At 48.3% G+C, this 11,806-nt stretch overlaps 1 pseudogene; it reads left to right on the top strand.

Moving 5' to 3' along the window:
- Positions 1-10,621: 10,621 nt before the first annotated feature.
- LOC108351140 (NADH dehydrogenase [ubiquinone] 1 beta subcomplex subunit 4 pseudogene) lies at positions 10,622-11,014 on the top strand (annotated as a pseudogene).
- Positions 11,015-11,806: the final 792 nt, after the last annotated feature.

The raw sequence follows: 11,806 nt of genomic DNA, 5'->3' as shown, positions 1-11,806 counted from the left end.
TATTATATATGTAAGTAAATAAATCTTTAAAAAAAAAAAAAAAAAGAAAATCTGGGACGGGGTAGGATGTGAGCATTGATGGAGTCACATGACCACCACCAGCAACCCAGACACTCGATGCCTCGTATAGATCTGAATGGAGGAGGAAGGCTCCTTGTATATATAGCTGAACAAGGAGGTGGATTGGGGTAGGTCTCTGTTGGAGTCCTGTCTCAGGCTGCAGTCATCCTAGAGGAGAAAGTTGCACACACACACTGGTCAACTGTTTATAAACACGCCTACTGGAGCAGAGGCAGGCAATACTCACCACCCCATCCCCCCAGCTCCATCTAGGGAAGGCTCTGCTGCTCTCATGGATCTGAAGCCCTGGGGTCCTTGTCATGGCTCTGCACAAGTCAACAAAACACATCTGTTCCCACAATACACAGCAACAGAAACCTAAGACACAGTCCCTTCGCAGTCCTCATCAATACTAAGTGTCCTTTGTGGGGGTCCTTTAGTCTTTGCCTGATGAATCCGTATGAAACGGTATCTTGATATTTTTGACAGAGAGAAGATTCAAAGTGGCTCTGAGCCAGGTGCAGGTTGGTGATGGAGCTCTGTGGTAGACGGCTTGCCCATCCCTAGCACTGGAAACAAACAAGACTACTTGGTTTTGGTTTTGGTGTTTTCTTTGAGACAACAGACCAGCATCATGACACACAGGGACAGAGTAGGAAATCAGTACTGTCCTCTAAGCTACTGGCAGTGGGTCTAAGGTCACTGTCTTTGCTGTGCCAGCTACCGGGGCAAGCCCACGATTTCCTGTCCTGTGTTTGTGGGCTTTGCAGTGGGGACAGGGCATGTGACCTTATCTGCCACACCTCTCTAGTGGTGATTGCTCCCTCTGACCCAGTCTGGAGGACCTGGGCCTGGCTGGGGCTGGCTGGGCCTGGCTGGGCCTGGCTGGGCAATACTAATGAGGGCAGAACAAGGGGAGGAACAAGAGGTGTACAAGGTGCAGCTCTGGGATTAGTCTTTGTCCTCAGAAACACATGGACTCTGCTGAAGATGTGGCTGGTTGATAGATGTTCCTTGCGTGAGAGGAGCCCTGACAGCACAGAAACAAAGACACCTCCTGCACTGGGGGCTGCCTTCCTGAATGAAGTAGAACTCCTGAGCTCTGCCTGTGCTCCCTCCTGACTGTGGCACAGACCATGGGTCTAAAGCCAGCTCCATGCCGCATTGAGTCAAGACTGATGACTTGGGTACAGTACCCAGGACCCAACATAGTGGAGGAACCAAATCCTGAACATTGTCATCTAAAAGCCACATGTTTGTCATGGGTATGCGTGTGTGTGTGCATGCACACCCGCACACACACACAAACACATACTGCATACAACACACACACACACAGTCAAGGCAGACATGTCTCTGAGTTCAAGGTCAGCTTGGTCTACAGAGTAAGTTCTAGGATAGCCAGGGCTACACAAAGAGAGAAACCCTGTCTCAACACACAAAATTCACCAAAACTAAACGATGGACCATCTGTTTCTTCATCCTGAATAGAAGGGACTAGAGTCTCAAGGGTGAAGATACACTTCCTCTATGCCTACCCTCGAACTACACTGTGACCCTCAGAGGGACCCTTGAAGGCTGGGACTATTGTGCCCACTTTACAGATGAGCAAAGTGTGACCCAATAAAGAGAACTGGCTTCGCCTGAAACCCTGGGAATGAGCAGCAGAGCTGGTGGTGAACTCAGATTTATCAGGAAAACTCATCTGGCCTTGTGCAGACAGGCCAATAAAGGGTGAAGGAGAGAAAGCAGAGAAACTGGTAGCCCATGCCTGGAACCCAGCAATCAAGAACACAGAAGTCCCAGGTCATCCTCAACTACACAGAGTTCAACACCCTCACAGATTCTTAAGATATTATCTCAAACCATAGACAAAAACCCAGAGGAGAGGTAGGGAGGGGCTCTGTAACCTCTCAGGATTCAAGAGCACCTTTGACACTGAAATTTGGAAGCCTGCTGTCACCCACTGGGTGATGAAGCAAAGTTATCCATGCCATTCTCTGTGGGCATGACATGATGGCTGCATTGAGGACCCACCCCGGAGACCTGACAAGTCTCTGAGAAGCTGCCTTGAGTTGGCCCTGCATTCCACACAGGGAGGGAAGGCCTCAGTGGATACTGTTGCCCAAGAATGAGGCAGTTACGGTGAGACCATCAGCACGTGCCCACCTGTGCCCAGTAGCTCATCTCTCAGCCCTGGCAGGCACCAGGACCTTTCTCACCTTGCCAATGGAGAAACTGAGGCAGGGGGTCGGGGGATTGGGGGAGAGGCAGGTGCCTTTCCTCAACTCGACAAGCTCAGTTTAAAATGCCGGCTAGGGCACTAAAGGAAAAGTTTGAGTGTTTCTGGATCCCTGCCTGTCTGGGAAGCAGTGACCTCAGCCAAGTCTGGCTGGCCTCGATTCCAGGGAATCAAGGTGGGGCAGGATGGGTAGGGAGTGAGGTCAGAGGGGAAGCAGGCATGGAAGAGGAGGAGGCAAGTCCCTGGGGATTGTGGGAAGAGAGAGAGAAGGGAGCCTGGATAGGCTAGGAATTGGGGGTCAGCCCAAAGTAACTTAGCAAGGGGTTAAGCAGGGGCCATGTGGGAGTATGCAGCCCCAGAGTCACATGTTCTAAATGAAAATGTTGAGTTTGGGCTAATGGTCTCCGTTCACTTCAGTGTTCCCATCCTTAAAAGATCAGAAGCCCAGTGGCTATCTGGATCGTAGCCTGGGTTAGATCCCATGTCTCCTGCCTGCTATGTGACCTGGGGCAAATGAATCCACCCCAGTGGGTGGGTTTCAGCATCCTTATCTGAGAATTAAAAAGTACAGTATCAGAAGAGTGCTGTGAGGGTGAGGGGGTCTGGCAGACCCCTTTACCCAGTAAGTCATTTCTGCCTCCTCCTCTGCTCTTCACCGCTTGTCAGTGTCTCACCATTCTGTCCTTGTTGTCACCCATCTGAAGGGGTCCCAGGCAGGCTTACACCAAGCACCTTGTGCTAGCTGTCCAGCACTGGTGCTATTAGATAATTACAGACAAAGTGGCAGATGCTGTCCAATCAGAGTGATGGAAAGCAAGAAACAAACAAGAGGCCCCGATTGTGTTCTGTGGAACAACAAGCTGTTTCATTGCGGTGGTGAGGGGGAAGGTGGCATCTAGCCACCGGGGCTAGGTCTCAGTGAATTGAGCTTGGCTGTTGGTTTAATAGTGTTGCTTGGGCCACTTTTAAAGAATCCCAGTCCCCGGTCCAAGCCATCGATATTCTGAGCCAACCGTTCTCAGGTGAGACCCAGGAGCTGTCACTGTGGAAAGCCTATGCCCACTAGAACGAGGACCGCTTTTTCTCTATTTCAGTTGTTTCTGGATCCTACCATGGCCTCTCTTAGGCCATGGGAGTATGGTAAAAATAGGTAGTGGGTCTCTCTCTGCCCACCCCAGGGGGTTCAGTCATGTTCCTTCAGCTCCTCTGAGCTTGAAATTCTTTGTCACCTGGAGTATGACTAAGAACAAGAGGACCGAGACAGGAAATGCACCCATGGGTCAAACATTTGCTTCAGGGACCACTGGTCCAGCCTCAAGTCCTTGAGACTTCCTGGTCCCCCTTAGCCCCACTCTCTCTGCCCTGGCTCAAGCTTCCCGGTGGGACTCCCACACCCTGGCCCTGCCTAGGTCTTGGTGCTCAGGATGAGAGCAAATTGTACAGCCCACCTTCCAACTCCATTCCACCCAGAAGACAATTGTCCTGAGTTAGCTCTTGCCTAGGACGAGGTCAAGGAACATTTCCTCACGGGGCAGCAGAAGCAACAAACATGAGGAAATGACCAGGATTCCCAGGATTTCAGAGCACAGAGCTCAGGTACAGGATGGACCCCCTGCAGAGAGCTGAGGCTGACACTCAGGGCAGCTTCCTTACCTCCCTCCTAGAGCCAGCTCCGTGTCTTCATGCTTTGTCTGTTCTTTCATTAGGATCCCTTGTGTGCACCAACCCCCAACTCCATTCCTGCCTCCAGTCAACTGGTGCCAGGGATCAGCAGATATATATATATATATATATATATATATATATATATATATATATATATATATATGTTCTTAGAGCCAGACCCAAGTATGGCTAGCGGGACAATACATCCTTACCTGAACAAAACAGCATAACTGAATAACCATAATACAACATCGGTAATTGCCACCATGGTGTTGTATATACAGGCTCATAAAACCAGGGTGTAACTGATGGAAGGCTGGCCAGAGACTGAGTAGACACTTAAGGAGAGAGACAAAAGGGCAAAGGCGCAGAGGCGTGAGCTGGTGTTTTCAGTGGATGGAACTCAGGTGAAGTCCAAGGGTGCAGAGGGAGAGGAGGCTGGTGAAGGGCCTTGCGAGTCATGCTGAAGAACTGGCAATGGTAGCCACTGGAGAACCTGAGGGTTTGGGGGTCAGGGTCAGCTTTGTGGTTTAGAACAGTCGTGTGGAGGTTGGGCGGAGAATGACCTGGTGAGCCATCACAGCAGTGTGAGGCCTGTCTCCCAGGAGGGAGCTGCTGCTGGAGTGAGTGGCTGGGCTGTAGAGCTGGCTCCGCTAGGGTGGCTGAGGATGGTGGAGGCTGAGTATGAGGACTTTGTGCTTGAAGATGCTCCAGCCCACACCTGGGAACCAGAGCAAAGGGCAGCCCCAGAGAAGAGCTTCCACAGTCCTGACAAGTGTCAGCTGGATCACTGAAATGTGACTCTCGGGCTGAGGAGGCCTGACCTCCTGTTTTTTAATTGACTACTTGGGAAAATGAGTCAATCACACCTGAGGCATTGGGCACATTTTCTTGCTGTGTGGCTTCTCTCAGGAAACTCCCCTCAGGTGCCTCATTTAGATTCCAGTTACCATCTGCTCCAGACCTGGAACTGAAATCTGGCTTGCTTTTGGCTCCAGGCTCATTTGAGGATGAACTCTGGCTTGGTTTCACTGACCTGCGCGTGACTTCAGGAACATGCCCACATTGCCAGGCCCCTCAGGATGCAATCCCAGAATGAGGAACAAGGAAGAGAACAGAGCTCACTCCCTGCAGCCCACTGCTCAACTAGTTCTCCATATGAGCATACCGTGCCTTCCCAGGGATCGAGAGCCAGGGCTATAGGTTGGCTCCAGTTCCATCCTTGTGCTAGAAGAATCCTGAAGCCAATGGAGACAAGCATTCAACCCAGCACGCCTGTTACAGAGCAACACAACCAGCACAACTGCCACCTGTCCTCTCACCTCCACCAGCAAGAGCATGTGTGCGTGAGTGCGTCTACGTACATGTGCTCACATGCACCCATCACTCACACATGCAACACACACACACACACCCATATACACACACATGCATGCACACGCATGCACACACATGCACACACATACACACACACACACACACACACACACACACACACACACACACACACACACACACAAAGGGCCCAGCCTGAGGGATTTGGAACGTCAGCAGTTGGAGGGAAAAGGTGCTACTCATGGATCACCTGCTTCATTCCTGTCTCTGAACTGACACAGGGACAGTAGATTAAGACTGAAACATGTAAAGTGCCTGACACAAATACTCTTTGGTTCAGTTTTGTTGTGTTGTGTTGTGTTGTGTTGTATTTTGTGGTAGGGTCTCACTATGTGGCTCTGCTGACTAGAGCTCACTATGTAGACAAGGCTGACCCCAAACTCCTCACCAAAGCCAGCTAATCCATGGATTCTTTTTTTAAAAAAAAATTTTTTTTTGAAAAACATGTTTACTTTTGGTGTACATAGATGTTTTGCCTGCGTGTATGTGTGTGGGGGGGTATCAGTCATATCTTGGAATTACAAGTAGTCATGAGCTGCCTTGTGAGTCCTGGGATTTGAATCTGGGTCCTCTGGAAGAGCAGTCAGTTCTCTTATCCTCTGAGCTATTTCTCGGACCCTCTTGGATTCTTAAAGTCAGAGAACTGAAGAACTGCAGAACCTCAGCCTTTAAAACCTTAAACATAGGACCTAACTAAAAACATAGCAGCTACTACTACTACTACTACCACCACTACGCTGGACATACTTTTAGTTGGTCAGGTTACTTTGTGAATTCTTCTTAAAAAGGAGAGGGGGGGGGGGAGAAATCCCTGAATCTAATTACTTTCCTTTTGTTTCTTCTTTGAGTATGACACAAACTTCAGCCAATTCCCCTAATGAACACCTGACTACCCACCCTAGCTGGACTCTAGACTTTATATAACCTCTGAAAAGTTCTCAGAATTCCAAATGTTGCACAATCGCAGAAGCATGCCTCTGTTAGAGCACGAGGCAAATCATAGTCAGCTGCTGTGGACAGTCTGAAGCAGCCCCATATCCCACACCTGGAATTAAAACAAAAACATGTTCTCATAATATTTCTGTGATTCCACAAAATTCCAGAGCTGTCATTACATATAGTAGCATACACCTGTAATCCTAGCACTTAGGAGGCAGAGGCTGGCAGATCTCTGAGTTTGAAGCCAGTTTGGCTGATCTACAGAGTGAATTCCAGTGCAGCTAGGCTACAAAGTGAGACCCGGCCTCAAAACAACAACAAACATTAGAGCTTAAATATTAGCTAGAGGGGGTTGTCAAGAAGATTTCACTGTCCCTTCAGGTGGGAGTGACATTTTCCCCTCATGCTTCAGGGTCCAAGATGGCTGTATTCAGTTGTTTGGGTTTTATACTCTGTGTTCTAGAGAAGGCTTCCTGCACAAACAGACAGACTGATGTGAATGGAGTCTCTTGAAACCATCTGGCTTATACTACCAAGAGGGAAGACCCTGCTTTCTAAGAGAAGCCTGCCAAATCCCCAGAGGCTCAACTTCACCTGTAGTATGTTTACTATGTCCTGGACCACACTGACCCAGGTGTTGTGGTTTGCCCTGAAGTTACTGTATTTTGATGCTAATTCCACTGCCCCAAGGACAGCTGCCTAGTCACTACTCAGAACTCAGGTGACTTCACCAGTACCACCTTCCCATTGAATTTGTAAAGTACAGATGAAGGGCAGGTACAGGATAGGAGGCCTGTCATTGGAGGAGAAGGAAGGATGGGCGGGAGAGAAGTTTGAAGGAAGAGGAGGAGACTAGAGGAGAAAGGAGGAGACAGGAGGAGGAGAGGGTAAGAAGCCGTGGCAGGTGATGTTAAGATTCTGCTCTGTGGGGGTTGGGGATTTAGCTCAGTGGTAGAGCGCTTACCTAGGAAGTGCAAGGCCCTGGGTTCGGTCCCCAGCTCCGGGAAAAAAAAAAAAAAAAAAGATTCTGCTCTGTGTATTTACAGGTTGTTATTAGGGATGGATGGTACCGGGCTTTGTATGTTTAAGTGGGCAATTATATCTTATCAATTGGATCTAAGATTATTGTGTTGTGTGTTCTTTTTTTTTTTTTTTCTTTTCTTTTTTTCGGAGCTGGGGACCGAACCCAGGGCCTTGTGCTTGCTAGGCAAGCGCTCTACCACTGAGCTAAATCCCCAGCCCCGTGTGTTCTTTTATATGAGGGTTTGAGTGTAGGAAAGTGTGGCTGGGATGTGTTTCCGCCAAGATATCTAGCAGATATCTTGGGGCACCACGGTGTGGACCTAGCGGGTAAAAGACAACAATACCTTTTTATTTATTTATTTTTAAAGATTTATTTATTTATTAAGTACACTGTAGCTGTCCTCAGACACACCAGAAAAGGGCATCAGATCTCATTACAGATGGTTGTGAGCCACCATGTGGTTGCTGGGATTTGAACTCAGGACCTCTGGAAGAGCATTCAGTGCTCTTAACCGCTGAGCCATCTCTCCAGCCCCCTTTTTATTTTTTATATTTTTACAACACCACCCAGGTGTGATTAAAATCAGATCTTGGATTTCATGCAGAAATACCATCCCCCCTCCCCAAACACTCTTTCTTTGAGACAGGGTCTCTCTGTGTATCCATGGCTGTCCTGGAACTCAGAGATCTACCTGCCTCTGCTTCCTGAGTGCTGGGATTAAAGACTTATGAGACTACCACCTGATCTCTTAGTTTACTCTTTGAGGTAGAGTCTTGTTTATATAATGAAGGCTGACCTGGAGCTCTCTTTGTAGCCTGATTAGCCTTGAACTCATCACCTTCCTGCCCCTACTTGGGATGAGAGGCATGTTCTACCACGCCGTGCTTGCTGTTTCTGTAACGTCTATCTTAGGATTCCCATCACTCTGCCTACATTGCCTGTTTGTTCTTACATGATGTTACTTTTCCATGAGAGCTCTGAGTCTGTTAATCATCACTGCTTTAAATGCCCAGTCTGATACTCCCAGCATTCTGTCATATCTGATTCTAGTTCTTATACTCTCCAAGCTTAGCTTGGCCTTCCAGCGAACCGAGATCGGAGAAGAGAGGATTACTGACCGGACGTCCTGGGAAGCCGGCGCAGAAGCAGGGACGTATTGGGGTAAGATGGGCTAGAAAAGGCCTCGATGATTTAGGCTAGTGTGAGTAAAACTTGTAATAAAAAAGGGACAAGGTAATGCTACAGTGTTTTTGCATATGTGTTCTTTTAGAGTTATGTTTTAGTCTTTGGACCCCGACTAGAAATAGTTTGCACCCTAGACATGAGAGAGAATGAATAAACTAGGGAAATATCCAGGAAGACCAGCCTAAATCTTAAAGACAAAGACCGAGAAAACAAAAGGCAGGAAAGATTCACCCAGGTGTGTGGTACCAGGCGAGACTGCTCCTTTGTTAGGAACTGAAGGCTTCCACATGCATCAGCAGGGCTCAGCAGGGGTCAAACCCTGCAAGAGACCCGGAAGGGTCTTGTTCGGGCTGAAAGCATTCCGTGATTGTAATCTTCTTGTGCCGTAAATTCATGGGAGAGGCTTTTTGTCCAACAATCTCAAGACTTATGGCAGTCATCTTAACTGTGGCCATACGGCGGCCAGGCCCAAATCCAATATGGCTCCCTACATATGCTGTTGTTGAAAGTTATAAAGTGTACTTGATAAAAGGAATATAGAATAATAAAATGCATCTTTAGAGTCGTAGCAGGGAGGCGAAGGCAAGGGAAGTGTGTCTCAGTCCAAGGGTGGGCCTGAACCCCTGGCTGAGCTTTCCTTGACTTTTCCGGTTTTTCCCTCCTTTAGTTAAGACCAGATGGAGAGAGAAGGCTAAAGCTATTACCCTCTCCCAAATGGGAGGCTAGAAGAAGCTGGTGTTCGATGCCTTCCCCCGCCAACCGCCAAGGCCAACCAGGCTCTTCCACTGTTCCTGAAGTGGAACTCTGAGTTCTCTTGAGTTCTTGTCCCAGAAGAGCAGCGTTCTCTGAGACACTCCAAACCATCATCTCTCTTTCCAGGACAAACATGATGTCTACTGATCCTTACACTCTTTTCTTTCTTTTTTTTCCTCTTCCTCCTCCACCACTACTACAACTTCCTCCTTCTCCCCCCTCTCTCTTCCTCCCCCTTCTTCCCCCTTCCCCTCTTCCTCTCCCTTCCCACCCCTTCCTCCTCCTTCCTCTTCCTTTTCTTCCTTTATTAGTGTGTGTGTGTGTGTGTGTGTGTGTGTGTGTGTGTGTGTATGTGTGTATTTTGCTTACATGTATGTTTGGGCACCACATGCACACCTGGTGCCCACGGAGGCCAAGATAGGCTGTTTGGTCCCCTAGAACTGGAGTTCAGATGACTGTGAGTTGCCGTGTGTGTTAGGAGTCAAACACTCGTCTTCCGGAAGAGCAGGCAGTATTTTTAACTGCTGGACCATCTCTCCATCTCCAGTCCCTCCTTTTTGTTTGTTTTGTTGTTGTTATTCGTTTGTTTGTTTTGTTTGAGACAGGGTGTTGTACGGCTCTGGCTAGCTTCCAATTGCTATGTAGTTGAGGAATGATCTTGAACTCCTGATCCTCCAGCCTCCAGCTCCTAAATGCTTAGATTACTAACATATGTAATCACACCTGGTGTGTATAGTACTGGGACTTCATGTGTGTTCGACTGGCATTCTAGCACCAGATCCACATTCCCAGTTCCCGAACTCCTTCTAACTGGACATTTCAAACCTTGCCATCAAGTGCTGAGTGCTCGTGTAGAAGCAAACACTTTAAATATTACCTCATTTAGACGTTTCATCAATTCCTGCAGAGCAATGGCTCTCCCCCAGTCTACAGAATTTATTTTTGCAGCCCAGCAAAAAATGAAATACTTTGCTCCAAGTCATACAGTTAGCTAGAAAGTAGGATTTGGACTTGGGTCTGTCTTTTAGAAAGCTTATGTATATCCCACCTACCGTACTGTCCCCTACATCTACCAGACTCAGGATAGGGTTTCCCAGCAAGAGACGGACAGAAGCCAGATATCAAATCTGGATTTCAGACTGGAATGAAGGAAGAGAAATGGAAGCTAAGAAGGTTCCAAGCATTCGTTTCATTCTTGGCCTGCCAGTGTCAGGAGTCTGGAGGCTACTAGTCTAAACCCAGTTCTTCCTCCTCAGAGCCCATCACTGGGTAAGTTGCATCACCCCTCCTAGCCCCAAATTCTAGTGGTCGGTGGTGAAGTTAATACTGCCAGGTGACAGATGTTTACGGGAGCCCAGATGTCAGGTTCCAAGTAAAAGCCTGCGAGCCTGACCACCCTCCCCAGTACCTTCGACCCTGTGGAGTACGATGTATCTCAAATGCTGCGACCCAAAAGGTACAGGTCGAGCACTTGAGCATAAGGCCAGGCTTAAACGGGAGTATCTGCTTCAGTACAATGGCCCCAAATGCCAAACACACATCGAGAACCCTGCCTCGATTCATTGGACCTATGCAAGATCAGCACATATTTATCCTAATTTCAGACCCACTCCCAAGAATTCACTTGTAGGAGCTATGGTGGGTTTGGGGCCCCTCATCTTCTGCTATTATGTTTTCAAAACAGACAGGGACAGAAAGGAAAGACTTATCCAGGAGGAAAATTGGACAGAAAATTTAACATCTCCTACTAAGTCTCCTTCTCCTGACTGTTGACCTCAAGCACTCAGCCCCTGACAGCTTGAGAGTACAATGGGACCAACCCCTCAGATCTTTGTAGACAAGTGTCCCAACTGTTGAGAAGGATGAAAGCAAACAGACAGACAGACAGACAGACAAAGACGCGAACAGAAAACCTCATAGCTCCAGCTCACATCTACTTCTGAACCAATCTCAATGTCGATGGCAGGGCCATGAACTTCTGCTCAGGATGGCTTAAGAGACTTACACTCCCAACTCAAACAGTTTGAAAAGACAAAACAGACCAAAGGAGTGGCCCTGCAGACAACTCTGCTTAGGCAATGACAAACAGTGACAACATGAGAAAGGAAGGACAGCCTGGTGAGTCCCAGGGCTGCCTTACCACTGGGAGCCCCGTCTAAGGCCACTGTACTGTAAGACATGACTGGGAGCCTGGGAAGCCAAGGACAGTCGAGCTATGGGCAGTGAACTGGGGAGAGAGCTACAGGGAAATAGACAACACCAAGAGGAGAGGGCTGGATATTCAACTGAGTATTGTCCATGGAAATCGCCTGAGGCTAGAAAAGACCTACCCAAAAAGACAACAGAACCACTTAGAACACACACAGTGCTGGGAAGTAGAGCTTGCCCTTGAGAGGCAGATAGAGAGCTTCTTAGTTCAAGGGGCACAGATAAGATTCCTAGAAAGGGCCTTGGCTGAGAGGTGGGGATAACGGGGACATGACCATTCCGGTATGGCTAAGGAGAAGATCTTATTATAGATGGGAGAGAGAAAGGGAGCAGCC

Source organism: Rattus norvegicus, chromosome 5, assembly GCF_021556685.1.
Source record: "Rattus norvegicus strain SHRSP/BbbUtx chromosome 5, alternate assembly SHRSP_T2T, whole genome shotgun sequence".
Lineage (NCBI taxonomy): Eukaryota > Metazoa > Chordata > Mammalia > Rodentia > Muridae > Rattus > Rattus norvegicus.
The sequence above is the reverse complement of the archived record's forward strand: the minus strand, read 5'-3'. Positions and strand labels throughout refer to the sequence as shown.